Source organism: Chroicocephalus ridibundus, chromosome 14 (assembly GCF_963924245.1).
Source record: "Chroicocephalus ridibundus chromosome 14, bChrRid1.1, whole genome shotgun sequence".
NCBI lineage: Eukaryota > Metazoa > Chordata > Aves > Charadriiformes > Laridae > Chroicocephalus > Chroicocephalus ridibundus.
Genome location: NC_086297.1, coordinates 12,205,985 through 12,220,581, shown reverse-complemented (window position 1 = coordinate 12,220,581; position 14,597 = coordinate 12,205,985). Strand labels below are relative to the sequence as shown.

Genomic DNA, 14,597 nt, shown 5'->3' with positions numbered 1-14,597 from the left:
TGAGATCTCATCTCCATCTCCCCTCTTTCAGTGTAAAACTGTTCCCCCTTGTCCTGTCGCTACACCCCCTTATAAAGAGTTCCTCCCCGTCTTTTCTGTATCCCCCTTTAGGGACTGGAAGGGGCTCTAAGGTCTCCCCGCAGATGTACAAAGCATGCACCCTGTGTCCTTAGGGTGAAATACTTGCCAAGTCCTTGCAGTTCTGCTGCCGAGGGCAAATGAGATGGGCAAGGGCAGGGCAAGAAACACCATGTATCCCCCAGGGCTGATGCTCCTTAGTCCTCAATCCCTTCAAAGGACTCCCTAAGAAATCAGCCCCTCTGAGGCAACGTCTGTTGCTGGAGTCTCACGTTGAGTGGGTGATGATGGAGGCAGGATCCTGAGGAGGGGAAGGATCCCCTCCTTTCCCAGGGCTGCGCAGGCTGCGTTTTCACCGTCCTGGGGGCATTTCTCCTGCCCATGCGCTGCCAGCCACAGCCACACAGTGAACGGATCCCAGGACTGGGACCAGTGATAAATGACCCAGCAGAAGTTTAACAAAAAAAAAATTAAAAAGACACCAAAATCTTGCTTCTCGGCTGGGACTCTCTCAATGCAGATGTCCAAACAGAGGGGAAAGGACCTGCCTGTGTCCGTGCTGCTGCTGAATAATACCCTCCAGCACTGAGGGATGCAGATCCCTCCCCACCAAGGCACCAGGGGCATGGGCAGGAGTTCTGCCACAGAGGTGCTCCATCCCTGGGACGCTCGGGGCACTCCTGCCCCTCTGCCTCCAGTGCCCACAGAGGTCCCATCCGCCTGCAGGAGCAGCTCCTGGGACGAGCCGGAAAGATCTGCTCCATCCCATCAACTTTAATCCAGGGAAAACTGTACGCCATAGACCAGCAGTTTGGGACCCTGCCCAAGCAGCAGCCGGCAGTGCGTAGCTGTGCTGCAGCTCTCCCAGCCACCCACCGCTGGTCCCCGGGCAGAAACATCCCCATCCCGTCCTCGGGGAAAGGCTCTCAAGTTGCACTGGAAACATCATTTGAAAAACTCAGTTTTTATGTCTCCCCTTCGCTGGGAAAACGCAGCTCAAAGGACCTCGCGCGTGCTGCCAGCTCGGGCGCTGCTCGCCCTGTGTGCCGGCCGGAGGGAGGGGGGGAAATATCCCGGGAAGGGCTGGAGGTGCCATGAGACCCAGCCGTGCCCACAGCCCAGCCGATGGCACCGGTTCCTCTCACACCCACAGCCGCCTCGGCGCGAGGCTGCAGTAGATACTGCGATTTCAGATTACAAGTGTCAGTTTAGTTTAGCCTGTCAACAAAGGCAATAAATAAATCCCTCTCACTTGCACTCCCTGAAATGGTGCAGCTGGAACGAATCTGCTTTGCTGCTTTCAAAGGGAGAAGAAGGGTTTTCTCCCTCGGGGGGAACGTGCTTGACCATAGGTGAAGAAGACTTGAGCTCCTGGGGTGGGGACACATCAGAGAGAGCTTTAGGCTGATTGCCCAAGCCTGGTTTTAAATGAAGCAGTGTTTGTCTTGGTGAAGATAAGTTTGTTTCTCTGCTTGAGATTGGAGGTTCACAGGTCTTCCAGGTGAAAACGCCTCTGCTTTCCAAGTGGGGTCAGGAACCATCCAGCTGTTGACTGCCAGGACCTCAGTCCAACAACCCGCAAGGCAGCCAGAAAGTGCTAAGGGCCAAATTCAAGCCCTTGAGAACTTAAAAGAGCTTCAACCACTAAACGCAGGGCTGAGAGCCATGTCCCCTTTGCATCTCAATCTCTCCTTGCCCTACCATGCTTGCTTGGCTGGTGGTTGCTCCCGACCGCTCCTGCTCCTCCGGGTCCGACAGCAAGGTGATACTTCGGTGGGTGTCACGGGTTCATTTTCCGCATCCCAACCCCGAAGTCCCTGTTTTTGCGGTTTTTGAAGACATTGTTTCCTAATGTTGGAACATCCCTTTAGGCCCTGAGCATTCCCTGACATCAGCGCGAGCGCGGCGCAGCCCCGTCGGTTTACAAACATCTGGGTTCCTAGGAAATGCCGCGTATTCCTGCCGGTACTCTGCTGTCTGTTAACGCTTATAAAATTATGTTTATTTCCTGCCGTGGGGATTAGGCTTCAGCTCAGGGTTATTTCCAGGGCTGCGGCGAGCTTTGTGCCAGAGATGCAAACCGTGGCAAACAAGTACTTAAAAGCCTTGTGTTCAGCAATGGGCAAACCACAGACACTTCAGAGGTTTGGCTTGGGAAACCGGTCGCCCGAAGGAAGGCGAGAGAAACCGATGTGCACAGGAGCGCCCCGAGCTGCTCTGGGGCTGGGGCTGGTCGTCCCGCTTGGCTCCAAGGCTGTGGCCGGTGGGGTCGTACCTGGCCCAGGCGGGACTGTGGCACCCATCACCCCTGGGAACACGGCTGGGCTTCCCCATGGAGATGGCTGGTGGTCCGCGTCGCAGCTGGGCCGGAAACCCAGCCAAAAAAACTTCTGTGGGAGGGATTTTGCACATCAGCCCCTGCTGCAGCCGGGCTTTGTGGAGCTAATATGTGCCTGGGTCTCGCCGAGACCTCCAGGTTTGCTTTGGGGGGAGCGAAGGCAGAGGCAGGGGGTTGCTTCAGGCAGATCTGGCTCATCTGGCTGGGGCTGAAGGGTGGGTTTCGGGCGGTCGTCTCTGGTCTGGAGGGATTTCCCAGCCCAGGGCTGGGGAGAGGAGCCGGGAGTGGGCGAGCGCCGGCGGCTCGGGCCAAGCTGGGAACTGCAAAAGCTTTTCTGTCCGGAGGTGGGCTTGAGCTCAAACTTGTTTCCTTTTTCTTGCCAAAGCATCTGCTGTCCTGCACACTTCCCTTCCCCCCTCTTCCCTCCAGGATTCAAGGCCATAGAAATGTTTCATCTGATCCCCCCACCCCAAAACCGCCTTTGGTTTGATGGTCTGTGGCTCGATTTCCCTCCTCTGGCCGCCTTGAGGTGACCTTGGCTTTGCCCCGCCCTTTCACAGCGGAAAACCAAAATGCTGCATTTCAAAAATGCCCAGATGGGTATTTCCAATGACCTAACAGGAAAATCAGCCTTTCTTTACAGCTCAGTCCCCATGACTTCGTGAGCAGCTCCAGCTGGTCCCAAGCTGCTTTAATCAATCGATAATTTGTCTGGCTGGAAAATGCCCCCTGGCCGGGTTGGGATCCCGCAGTCTCGGGGCCGGTGGGTCTGGGTCCTGTGAGGATCGCTGCGGTCCAGCCGTGCAGGACTGCAAATTTGAAAATTGGCCTGTAACAGCTGTGAACGCGCGACACCCAGCGAGGAGCCCGTGAACCAGGAGCGCTCGTGAGGCTGCTGGGGCTGAGCAAGTCTGGCTGCTGCAGAGGCATGGCGGGTTTTTTACCTAGCCAAGGGCAGGACCTGATGTGCCACCGTGGGAGGCGGCTGCCAGGTGCATCATTTCGCCCACCCCCAGCCAGCCGGTGCTGCGATGGCCGCATCGCTGTTACACGGTGCTTTGTGTTGAAGTCAGGGATGGAAATGGAAGATGACCCCAAAATGCCCACTTCCCAGGTCAAACCTGGGTTTAGGTGCTGGTCTGCGTCTGCGCTAGTACATATAAACTGCTGTCACGGTGTAGCCTTGGGCTGTGGGTGGCATAGCTTGCTGCATGGTGGGGGACACATCCACCCTCAGGGGTGGCACTGGAAGGATTCAGGCTCCCTTTCCCTTTGTCACCCCACCATAAACCCTCCTCGATGTGGATGGTTAGTGAGCAAGACATCTGAGAGGTCTCTCCTTCTGCTGGCGACACATACAGCTGGCTTGGGCAACGAAGAGCCCATGGCTTACACCAGAAACACTCCTCAGCCCAAACTGCAGGAGCTGAGGTTCACAGGGACTTCGGGACAAAGGACAAGCAGGGATGCCCTCACGGATGGAGACTATGGGGGAAAAGGGAGCTGCTGAAGTTAGAAACGCTGGAGAAATCACTGGCAGAGCAACACCACAGCGCTCGGGGTCCGCTCCCGAGGTGCTCAGCATCCTCGCCCCCAGCGAAGCCAAGGAGGTTCCCGTCTGCTGGGATCGGGCCCTTCGCGAACCGTGCATTGTTATGGGAAGCCTCTTGCCGGGCCCTGTGAAGTCATTCAGACTCGTTTTGTGGCCATGCTGGAATGCACTAACCAGGAGTTTTTTTGAGGTCAGAAAGGAATAAGTCTTTTGCAGACAATTGATGTTGTTATTAAAAACATCCACAAGAGAGAGGCGGGGGGGGGGGGGATAGGCGGAGGGAGGGAGGTCCTCTTTCCTGTTTGGGAAATAGTTTCTCACTGCATCCATCAAGCGAAAGAATTCTGTATGAAAAATTAAATTTAAAAAAAAAAAAGAAGAAAAGTTTCTGGGGCACACGCGCCTGAAAATGAACCACAGCAGGATCATAGGTTTGGCTCAGAGCAGCGTCCAAGACTCAAAAGCGGAGGCCAGATTAAAATACAGGACTCCTCGCTCCCAGCCGGTTGCTGTAACTGGAGGAAATGCAGTTTCCTTAAAAGAAAGGCAATCTCCTCTCTGCAACGCTTGAGCAAAATTCATGAACTTCAGCTGAAGCCCGGAGCAGGTCTCCCACAGAGACAGACTGGGTCGCAGTCTAGCGCAGCAGCTGGGGCTGCAGGAAGGTGGGGAGCGCTTCAAAAAGGGAAGAAAACACAAACAACAAAATGAAGGGATTAGGCCTGTCACCCTGCCCTCCACATCGTTAATCTTCCAGCCCAGGGCAAGCGGCTTTTCCAATTCCGTCCCGCAGCAGTAAGATGTCACCCCAGGTGTGACCCGAGAAGCAGCCGCATGGCGCGGCACCGTCAACGCCGCGGCCACCCTCTGGCCATGAGAGCTAAGCCTGGCTCTCCCCGCCGTCACCACAGTGTGGTCCCCGGCACGGGGCTGGCCTGGACCAGCTTTCCCCAAGTTTCCAGCCACAATGAGGGGTCGTTACATCCACGGAGTCTTGCCATGGGGCACTCACGATGGACAGGAGCGGGGACAGTCTGGACATGAGCTGGGAAGTGTTCCTGGCTGGTTAGGTTTAAGCTATAGGCATAACTTCAGGGTATTTTTGGATGGGAATTTGTTCACGGCTGGCTTCAGGATTTGTGGGGATGTGGCTCAATTCCTGCCCATGCCCAGGCTGCCCCGTGTCCCTGCGAGCACCCAGCCACGCTCCCTCCCTGCTGTCACTGCAGGGATGGTCACGGTCCAGGCTCAGGTCCAGGACAGAATGAAGCCTTCTCTCGAGGTGGTGGGATGGGCAAGTTTAGGGCCAAAGTGGCCCATCCCTTGGCTCGAGCGGCACAAGCTGGTCTCAGAGCACCCTTTTCACCATCGCCAGCGCTGCCGCTCCGCCCTGTGGTTTCCCGAGGATGTCTACACATCCGCAGCCCTCCTTTGAAACGATCCAGATCTGCAGACTGTGCCAGGGGCAGTCTGAGCTGTGGAGCTAATTGCCCGTGATAAGCTAATTAAAGGGTTCTGATAAAATCTGCCTGGCAGGCGCAGGAGCGTGTGGTGGCCCCGGTCTCCACCACCCCCCCCCCCCCCAACCCCGGGGCAAGGGAGAAGGCGGCTGCTGGGACACCCGGGGCTCCATTAGACCCCCTGCACCCACCCACCCCCCCTCCCCTGCCCTCAAGAGGTTGTCAACACCTTTGCTTGGGCCTGGGCTGCGTCTTCGTCATTGCTCAGTCCCTTCTCTGCCCCCGGGGTGGTTTTTGGCAGTGACCCTGGGGTTATGGATGTGAACGCTGGATGCTGGCAAGGGCTTCGCAGCGACATCGTGGAGAGCCGGGAGCTTGGAAAATGCGGGTGATGCGGCTTTAGGAAAGGGGGGACCCCAGTATCGTCCTCCCACCCCCAGGGAACTCACTGCCGGCCACGTCCATTCCTCAAGTCTTGGCTAAAATGAAAAGCAAAGAGTTTCCACAGCCTCTGCTGCCCTGAAGCACGCGCAGCTTTATGTGTTTGGGCATTCATGTCAAGCTCTTCTCCAAAGACCTGCCCAGTTGCCATGAACGCTGTCACCTCCGGGGATTAACCATCCCCTTCAAACAGTTCTGGTCTTTCCTGGCCCCCCCTGCCTGGGTGAAAGGAGCAGCGAGGGCCAGGCTGGCCGAGGCAGTGTCCCAGGGCCGCGGCGTGCTTGGGAGGTTCACCCCGGCAGAAAAGCTGGGAAATCCTGTGTTTGACTAGCTTTGATCTGGATTAAATCCCTCAGACAGAAACAGAGGAACAGCCCCAGGAAGGCTGGGGCTCTGTGTTTTGACTTTACACCATCAAAGTTTGCCCTGAGCGACCCTTCAAAGCCCACGGGTAGCCGCAGGCTCTGGGCTGGGCAGTGAAGCGCTGCTGCATTTCCAGGTGCATCGTCCTTGCCCGAGGGGGGCTGTAGGGCCAGATTTGGTGGCTTTGCTTCAGGATTGAGTAGATGTCTGCCTGCTTCATCCCGTGGTGATGCTGGGTCGGGGGGATCACTCCCAACCCCACACCACCTCAGGGCTGGGCTGAGCTGGGCAGAGCCGGGACCTGATCATCCTTCATGGGGTGACCGCTGGTGCTGGCAGAGGGTGTCCGTACTCACCCATTCCCCTTGTCCTGCACCACCTGGCATTTTTGCCATCCATGCCCTCAGGACTATGCTCAAGCACTGGCTTAAGGTAGAATCATAGAATCATAGAATCACAGAACGCGTTGGGTTGGAAGGGACCTCTCAAGGCCATCTAGTCCAACCCCCCTGCAGTCAGCAGGGACATCTTTGACTAGATCAGGTTGCTCAGAGCCTCATCCAGCCTGGCCTCGAAGGTAGAGGAGACTTGGCTTGAAGTCCCTGCCCTACGCTGCCCAATAGGTTCCACGACCACAGAGTTACATGTGTTTGCAGCTCATCAGTTCTTTCTATAAAGAGCCCAACACCTCTACGATCCCACACTATAACCTTTCCATGCCTTGGTTTCACCATTTATTAAAGCAGATACTAGCTGCTCGTGAGGACGAGCACACCCAGACCATGAGGCTCCTTGAGATGTTGGGGTGTAAGGAGCACCAGGCTGCTGAAGGAGCAGGCAATGGCCCATCGCTCACAGCAGCCCAGACCCGTCTCCGGGGTGAGCTCGCAGCCAGTGCAGACTATCACTTTTCAGCTGCGAAGCAGGCGAAAGGAAAAATAACATATCCCATGGCAATCAGAGGGAAGGTGAGAAGGTGAAATACCGTGTTCCAGATGGACGTGTGTGTGGGACACCCGAGCTGACGGCAGCTCCCTTGCAGAGGGTGGGATATGGCCTTTAAATGTCCACCGCTGCTGGGCTCTTGATGGCAGGCATTGCAGGACAGAGCAGGATGGTCCCGTTCACGCGTGGGATTGCCGTGCTGCCTTCCGCAGAGACCTCTGCAGCGGGCAGAGGATGCTGTGCTCATCCCCATCGGCCGCCCGCCCTCCCCGACCTACTCCAGCCCAGGCAGCAATCAACATTTTTTGCCCAGAGCCTGTTACAGAAAACCATTAACAGTAGCACTGCTCCCCTGATAAGGCGGGATAAGCTTGTCAGCTTTTGATAAAACCCCAATCTCCAGGAAAAAAAAATAAAATACACCAGTGCCCAGCCTGGCCGGGGAGCAGGGAGCAGAAAGCGGCCGTCCCGCGGCGGTGGGGGTAGCAGGGCAGACAAGCTTGTCCCAACACCTCCCTGAAATACTTTCATGTCCGAGCCGCTGATAACACTGACGAGGGGGTCAGGGCACGTAAGCTGGAGTTTTCCTTCTTTCTCAGATCCCCCCCCGCCCGATAGCATCCCGGCGATAAGATAGCTCTGTTTACCCGGGCTCGGCTGCAGCCACAAAGGAGAGCTTTGTCCGCAGCCCCCGAAGGTGCGAATATCGCTGAGCAAACACGGGCATCCTCAGCTCTTCACACCTGCGCGGCGTTTGGAAAGCCAGCCCCGAGCGGGCTCCAGGTTAACGTGGGGCGGGTGGTGGATGTTTGCCCCATCGGCTTCTGGGATTCCTGCTCAGGACTGTGTGGGTGCAGCGTTTTGGAAGTTTTGGAAGACTTGGGAGCAGAATTAAAATCCACCTCTGTTGAGGTTTCTCAGCTAGAGCTGAATTTTTGTAATGCATTGAACATCTTTCTGCGGACCCACGGAGAGTTCTGGCTTCTGTTACTCAGAACTCTCAGCCTTTCCCAAAGCAAAACCTCCCGGGATCCCTCTAAGGCATATGCCTGCTTCCAGAAAGGGAAACTGAGGCACAGTGGTGTTAGGCACCTTGGCTGGGATTACACTGGGATTGGTAGCAGAGCCATGGTGGGACCTTCCCTGCATCTGGCGGAGTTTGTGAGGGTGCCAGAGCATGGGGAAGGGGATGGTGCAGCTGCGTTTGTCACCAGCCGTGGTGGCCCGGGGAAGCGTGTGCCCATTCTCCGGCAGAGCGTGCCTTGGGAGAGGGGATGGTGGGCAGGAATGGGCTCGGTAGTAGGGAGACCTGATGGCTGTTGGTTGCCTTGGCATCAAGAGAGCCACCAAATTTCGGGGTGCTGGTAGAGCAGGAACAAGGGCAGAGCAGAGGGAACAAACGTGTGCCATTGCTCGGCTTCCCACCTTCCTCCAGCCATGCATGGCGGGGTGGATGGCGCCTGTTTCATACTCACTGTTGGTTTGATTGAACGGGGCTTAATTTGCAGCAACCTACTGCATTTTATTAGCGTAACAGGGAGGCGATGTGTTGGTGCCTAGCCCCAGGCTCCTGGGATGATGTTTCCCACGTACACACCTGCCTCAGCAGAGCGCTTTGAGATTTCCAGGGGTTCAGGCCATTTTTGGGGCTGTTTGCTGGTGAACCGAACCAGCCAGAAGCGATTAGTGAACCTCATTGCCAGAAAAACAGCGAGGGAGCCACCATGCAGGGGAGATCCAGACTTATTTTGGCCCCGCGGTGCTTGATCTCTGCTTTCGAAGACACTGGTTCTTCTCTGCACAACAGCTATGGCAAGAAACCAGTCCTATGGAGCACTCATCTCTTTTGGAACACACTAATTGATATAAGGACTGAAAAACATTTTCATAAAAGGGCTGACTGTCAATCTCAGCCCCGGCAGCTTAGGATGGCTCGAGGTCTCTTATCTGGACCTGTGTGTCCTTTTTGGCATAGCCAAGGCTTTGCGGTTGGGGATGGCGTGGGCAGGAATGAGTTTTTCTGCCCCTCCTGGGCTGGGCTCTGGGCTGTGGGAAGCGGCACCGTGCTGGGGAGCATCTCCTCGCCAGGGAAAGAGCCACCGAGCAAAAGCGGCGGAGCCCAGGCGGTGTTGCCGGGAGGGGGGACAGCCCGCACCGCACGGCCAGCATCTCTGCGGCAGCGCAGACGCCGGGCCCCGCTCGGCCGGGTGGAAACGAATGCGCTGAGCTGCCAACTGCTCCCCTGAGCCAGCTCGGCCTCGGAGAGAAACCAAAACCCTTCCCGAGAGCCGTCATCTGTCAAGCTTGTGTTACTGTCTGGCACGTCAAGTGGCCAAGCTGAGGTTTGTAATTCATGGGGAAGGGGAGGAGGCCGCGGGCGAGCGCTCCCGAAGCCATCTCCTGCTCCTTCTCCCAGCGCCAGGCAGGGGTTGGACCAGCATCTGCAGGCAAAGGCAGGACCATCTCCCAAACAGGCCCACGATGTGGGACAAAACGGAGGGGACCATCCCCTTGGAGAGTCCCTCTCGCTGGGGCTGTTGTCCATGCTGCAACACAGCAGCCCCGCGGGTCACTCGTGTGAGCTGCCAGCAGGGTAGCATCCTTTCCCGGCTCCGAGACGGATGCAGTCTTCTGGGCAGGGGTCCCCTTGTCCTCGCTGGGAGAGGGGATACGGGGTTTGAGGGGGCTGTAAATACACAGATGCAGCCAGTGGCACTGCCTGGGGTGACGAGGTGATGCGATGCTGGCAGAGAGGAGGGAAGGCAGCATCAAACCCATGGCCGGGGAAGGACAAAAGGGTGATTCAAAGGAGAAAGCGGTGCCGACAGCCTCCAAAGGGAAATCCTGCGAGAGGTGGTCTTCGGAGAGGTGTTTCTTGTAGAGCGTCACAGGGAGCCGGACTCCGTGTCACCTCGAAGGGGATGTCGCTGTGTTTTTGGGGAGATCACCGGCCGGGGGTTATTCACAGCTTGATGACGGGCTCTGGTGGCAGCCCGGGGCTCCCAGCCCCAGGGTCCCTTCGGTAGTGGGTCTGGTTGGGGCCGGTTTAACAATTCCCCTGGCCCTGCTCCAGACAAGATTGGGAAATGATCTAGGGTTAAAAAAACACCACCCGTTCCTGAAACACGCTTTGTTTGTTTTTAAACTAGAGCCCGGCGCAGCCCGACCTCACAGGCGGTTGAATTAGCACAACCGGAGAGGCAGCGACCGGGCATATGAGCGGCATCGTTTTGAGCTGGCTCTGCCCCGGAGGAATCGCAGCCTGAGCTGGTTTAAAACCGTTCTGCATTTCTCCCGCCCCTCGGCTGCTGGGGAACCATGGCCAAGTTTCCTGGTTCCTTGGGGCGATGGCGGGAGCAGAGCTAAGGCTGTTTGTACCCTCGGTCCTTTTAGGCTAGAGCAGTTTTAATACCGATTTTAAAATCTTTTGACTCTTCGCTGGGTTGGTTGCATTATCTGGCTTTTTGCATTTTGGGTAACCTTTGCTCTGAATGTGCAAAATTCTTTCAATATTTGTTTCTGCTGTGACATTAACCCTCAAGCTCCTGCATCAGAAATGTAGGAAAACTTACAGGAAAATGTCTTGGGCCGGGGCAGTGGTGGCCTGTGCACTGGCTGTGCCAGCTCCTGCCCCTTGGGCTGGGCTGGAACATCACTTTGAGGTTTCCAGTGCTCCCATCCCCATCACCACGTGCCCTCCTTTTGAGCCGCGGGGCTCTGGTTTTACAGAAACACAAAACTATGGATGAGACCAAGCACTTGGGGACTGGGGTGTTGATTTGGGTACCCTGAAAAGCATCGGCTCAACCTGCAGCCCTTCCTAACTGCCCGTTGAGGTTAGCGGTCTGGACAGGTAGGAGGTAAGCACCACACCACGGCCTGGGGTGGAGAGAGGAGAAAGGTCTTCTTGGAAAGTCCCACAACCCCCGCAGCGGTGGGAGCAAAGCTGCTGCTGAGATCTGTACCAGATAAGAGGGAAACCACAAGGCCAGAGCCTAAGTGGATAAATTGTTCCCAAGTGGATTCCCTTCGGACTCTAAATAAACACGGACGCTTAAGGAGCACCTCTGAGCTGGGGTGGGCAGAGCGGGGGCTGGTGGCTCTGTGCTTTCTCTGATAACCCGCAGGTTGTCGGGTGAGCTCTGCTGTTAGCTCCTGCCTTTGGATGGCATCTGCATGAATTACGGGATGCAAACAATTCATTTCAAAGTATTTACAACCTCAGGAGGTTGGATTTGGATAAAGAAAACTAGTAACAGCCTGGTATCATCTCCCAGACTAAAATAAAGAGTTCACTTCTTGACTTTTCCTTTCTCAAAAAAATAAATTAGTTAAGCTCTGTCCAGGCTGAAGCTTATCTGCAGACTTCCTGCACAATACACGATTTGCAGAGGGAATCTCCTGGTCAAATCCCACAGCTACTGAAGAAAAGGGAGCTCTTGTTAGACCACCCAGAATGTGCCTGCGAGCGCCATCGCTTCGCTGGCCATGCTGGGACCTGAACATGGGTGCCACGTGCTGGCAGTTTCGGTGCAGGACAGGAGAGCCTGGCACACTCTCTGCCCTTCTCCTTCCCAGCCAGCGGTCAGCCCCCAGGTGAGGTCCACCTGGAGCTCTCATCCCACCCCTCAGAGATGGTTCCTCCACTCCTTGTTGAGCCAGACTCAGGACGTAGACTACTACGAGGCTCAGAGTGCTTTCAGAGGTGCTCTAGATGGAAGGAGACTCCACTCCAGTCTCCGGTGAAGAACAGCCAATGTCCCCTCCCAGCATAGTCGCTGGAGGAACCAAGGACAATTTGCAGCCCATTTCCAGGCACTTTGAGTACAACCACGTGTGCTGCACCAGGGCTAAGCTTGCTTTGTGATTTCCATCCTGTATTGAGTAAGACTGCTTTTGTCTTGGGATAAAATGCCTTGGGTGAGAGGCTGCCACAAATCTCAGCATTTCAATGCAAGACAACAGGCCCACAGGTTTCTCATCCCTCCTCATCGCCTGTTGATAGACAGTCAGCTGCCTGGTGGCTTTGAAGGAGCCATCACAGGTCACTGGAGATGTTCCCCAGGGTTCAAGGCAGGAATACACAAATCAGTGGGACCTCGCTGGCTGCGAGCAGCTGTTTGCCACGTGTGCTGGCTAGCAATGGGAAGATCTCCACTGCTCAGAGGTTGTTAAAATCTGGCTCATCATCTGAACATCTCAGAGCTGTAAATCTCCCAGGAATAAGTCTTGCTCTTGCTCCTCTGATGCTTCCTGCAGGGCCAGAAATACCATGTGGGCAGCCAGGAAATACCTAGGGAGATTTCAGTGCTCCAGTCCAGCATGGAACTAATAAATGTGGAAGCAGTTATGAAAATATCTCCCTCCCTGAAGTTAATAAAAACATATATCAGACCACAGGCAGACAGGTTCACACCACAGGTTAAGTCGTGAGTAGTGTCTGTTGCTGTTGGAATGAGCTCCCATGGCATGGGGGGCTAGATGGGCAGACAAGCAGCCACCATGCCCAGTTTGCAGCAGCTGCCGGGTGCTCTTCAAAGGGATCTTGTGCTATTGGGAAGAGTTTGGTCTCACAGCCCTGGAGAAAAGTTTATAATTGTGGGTGTTGACCAAGTAACCCTCAGTAGCTGATCTGATGGCACTTGTCCTTTCCTCTTTGGGGTTTGATCTATGAGCAGCTCTGGCCTTTCTCTCTTGTGCCAGAGACCACACACTGGTTGTTGGCTTTGCCAAGCTGTCTGCTGCCCGGTTTTCATGGCCAGTATTTAGAACTGGCCAAGGGTCCTGGTGGACAACTGGTTTACCATGGACATGCCTGGTTTACCCCTACTGTCTGCTGGGGTGAGGGCAATCCCCAAAACGCACTCATGGGTTGAATCCATCCAGCTCTCCTGTTCAGCACTTGTTTCTCCTGCCCGCTCCCTCGCATCTGCTGAAAGTTCACCCTTCTTGCTGACGGGCCTGCCAATGACCACGGCTGTCGGGGAGGTCTGATGTTTGGTGGTGAATCTTGTACCGAAGGCAGGAGGGAGCACCGCAGGTTGGCACTGCCGCACGCAGCACCCGAGAGTCCACCAGCAGGACAAGCATCTACTGACCTGCCTCTACAGGCTTGGTTTTGAGCGTCGTTTGGCCAGGGAAAATAAGATCTTCAGGGAATTCAGCTGCAAAACTCCATCAACTTCGACCGAACGTGTCCCCCGTTTTTCAGTGACTTAGAAACTTGGCCAAGCTTGAGCAGTTCTTCTTAGAGACGGCAAAAGACATATCCCTACCAGGGAGCAATGTTTTTCTTTTTAAGCCTTGGCTTCAAATATAAGGGCAATAGATTTGCTTTAAGGAAAGAAAACCCCAAATTTGTTAGCATTGGCACAACACTGTACTTTTCACTAGCCTCGTTTCTCATTAGCAGCTGAATCATTTTAGCAGGAACTTTTCTGGAAATATTCAACCTGAGTCAGACACCCAGTCAGACACATTTCAGCCCAAACAGTGAGCTTGGCATTTTTTTACGTAAAAGAAAATGAGGGTCTTATCATTGGAAATCTCAAGCAGGCGTAAATGTTGCTGTTACCGGCTTGGGCTTGTATTGCAGAGCGTTGTTATACTTTGCAGAACCAACGTTGACAAGGGGACATTTCCAGGGCCTCCTTGTCCCTGAGGCATGTATGGAACTGGGCAAAGTGGGAAGTAAAGGGCACCTGGGGTGTGCAGCATCCCCAGGGAGGTCCTGGGTCACTCTGATGCCACCTTGTCTAGAGCTTTTCCGCGGAATTGCCGTTCCTCAGGTTTTTCACACGTGGAAAAGTCTTCTGTTCCCAAACCCCTTTCTGTGGCACTGGGATGATTTTCTCAGCGCGTTTCTCCCCAGGTCCCTTCTCTCTTGCTTCATCTACATTTGCAGTTTGGCCTTCCCTTGCTCTCAGGGTGTTTCTCATGGGTGGAGATGGGCGAGAGGCATTTTGGGAGAAGGTCAGAATGCAAGGGGCTGCCCAAAACGCCTTTAACCCCAGGAGTGGGGGGTGTCTCTGGGGTGCAACAGCAAGGATTGGGCTTTCCTTCCCCCACCAGCAGAGCACGCTTGTTTTTGCTGCGAGACGAGTTTGTGGCTCCGGTTTCGTGGGTGATGCCAGCCATAGCTACATATTTTGTGGTGCGTCCACACACTTTCCTCCGTCTTTTTGCTCCGACTGTCAGGAAAACCTGGGGCCTGGCGCAGACCCTGTGTCTCCCCTTCGCAGCCGCAACACCCCGATGGATTTCCCCTCCGGTGGATTAGCTCGAGCAAACCCAACCAATTTCCGATCCTCCTCCTTACTCAGACTTAACAGCACACGCAAATGAATTTTCCCGAGAAAATGTTTTTGTTCAGTGTCGGCCAACTGGGTCTGTGGTGGGTGGCACGGAGCCACGCGGGAGG

The 14,597-nt window shown here is 55.3% G+C and overlaps 1 protein-coding gene across 1 annotated transcript in view; it reads left to right on the top strand.

Moving 5' to 3' along the window:
- NTN1 (netrin 1) overlaps positions 1-14,597 on the top strand; it is a 116,891-nt gene that overhangs the window by 37,414 nt on the left and 64,880 nt on the right.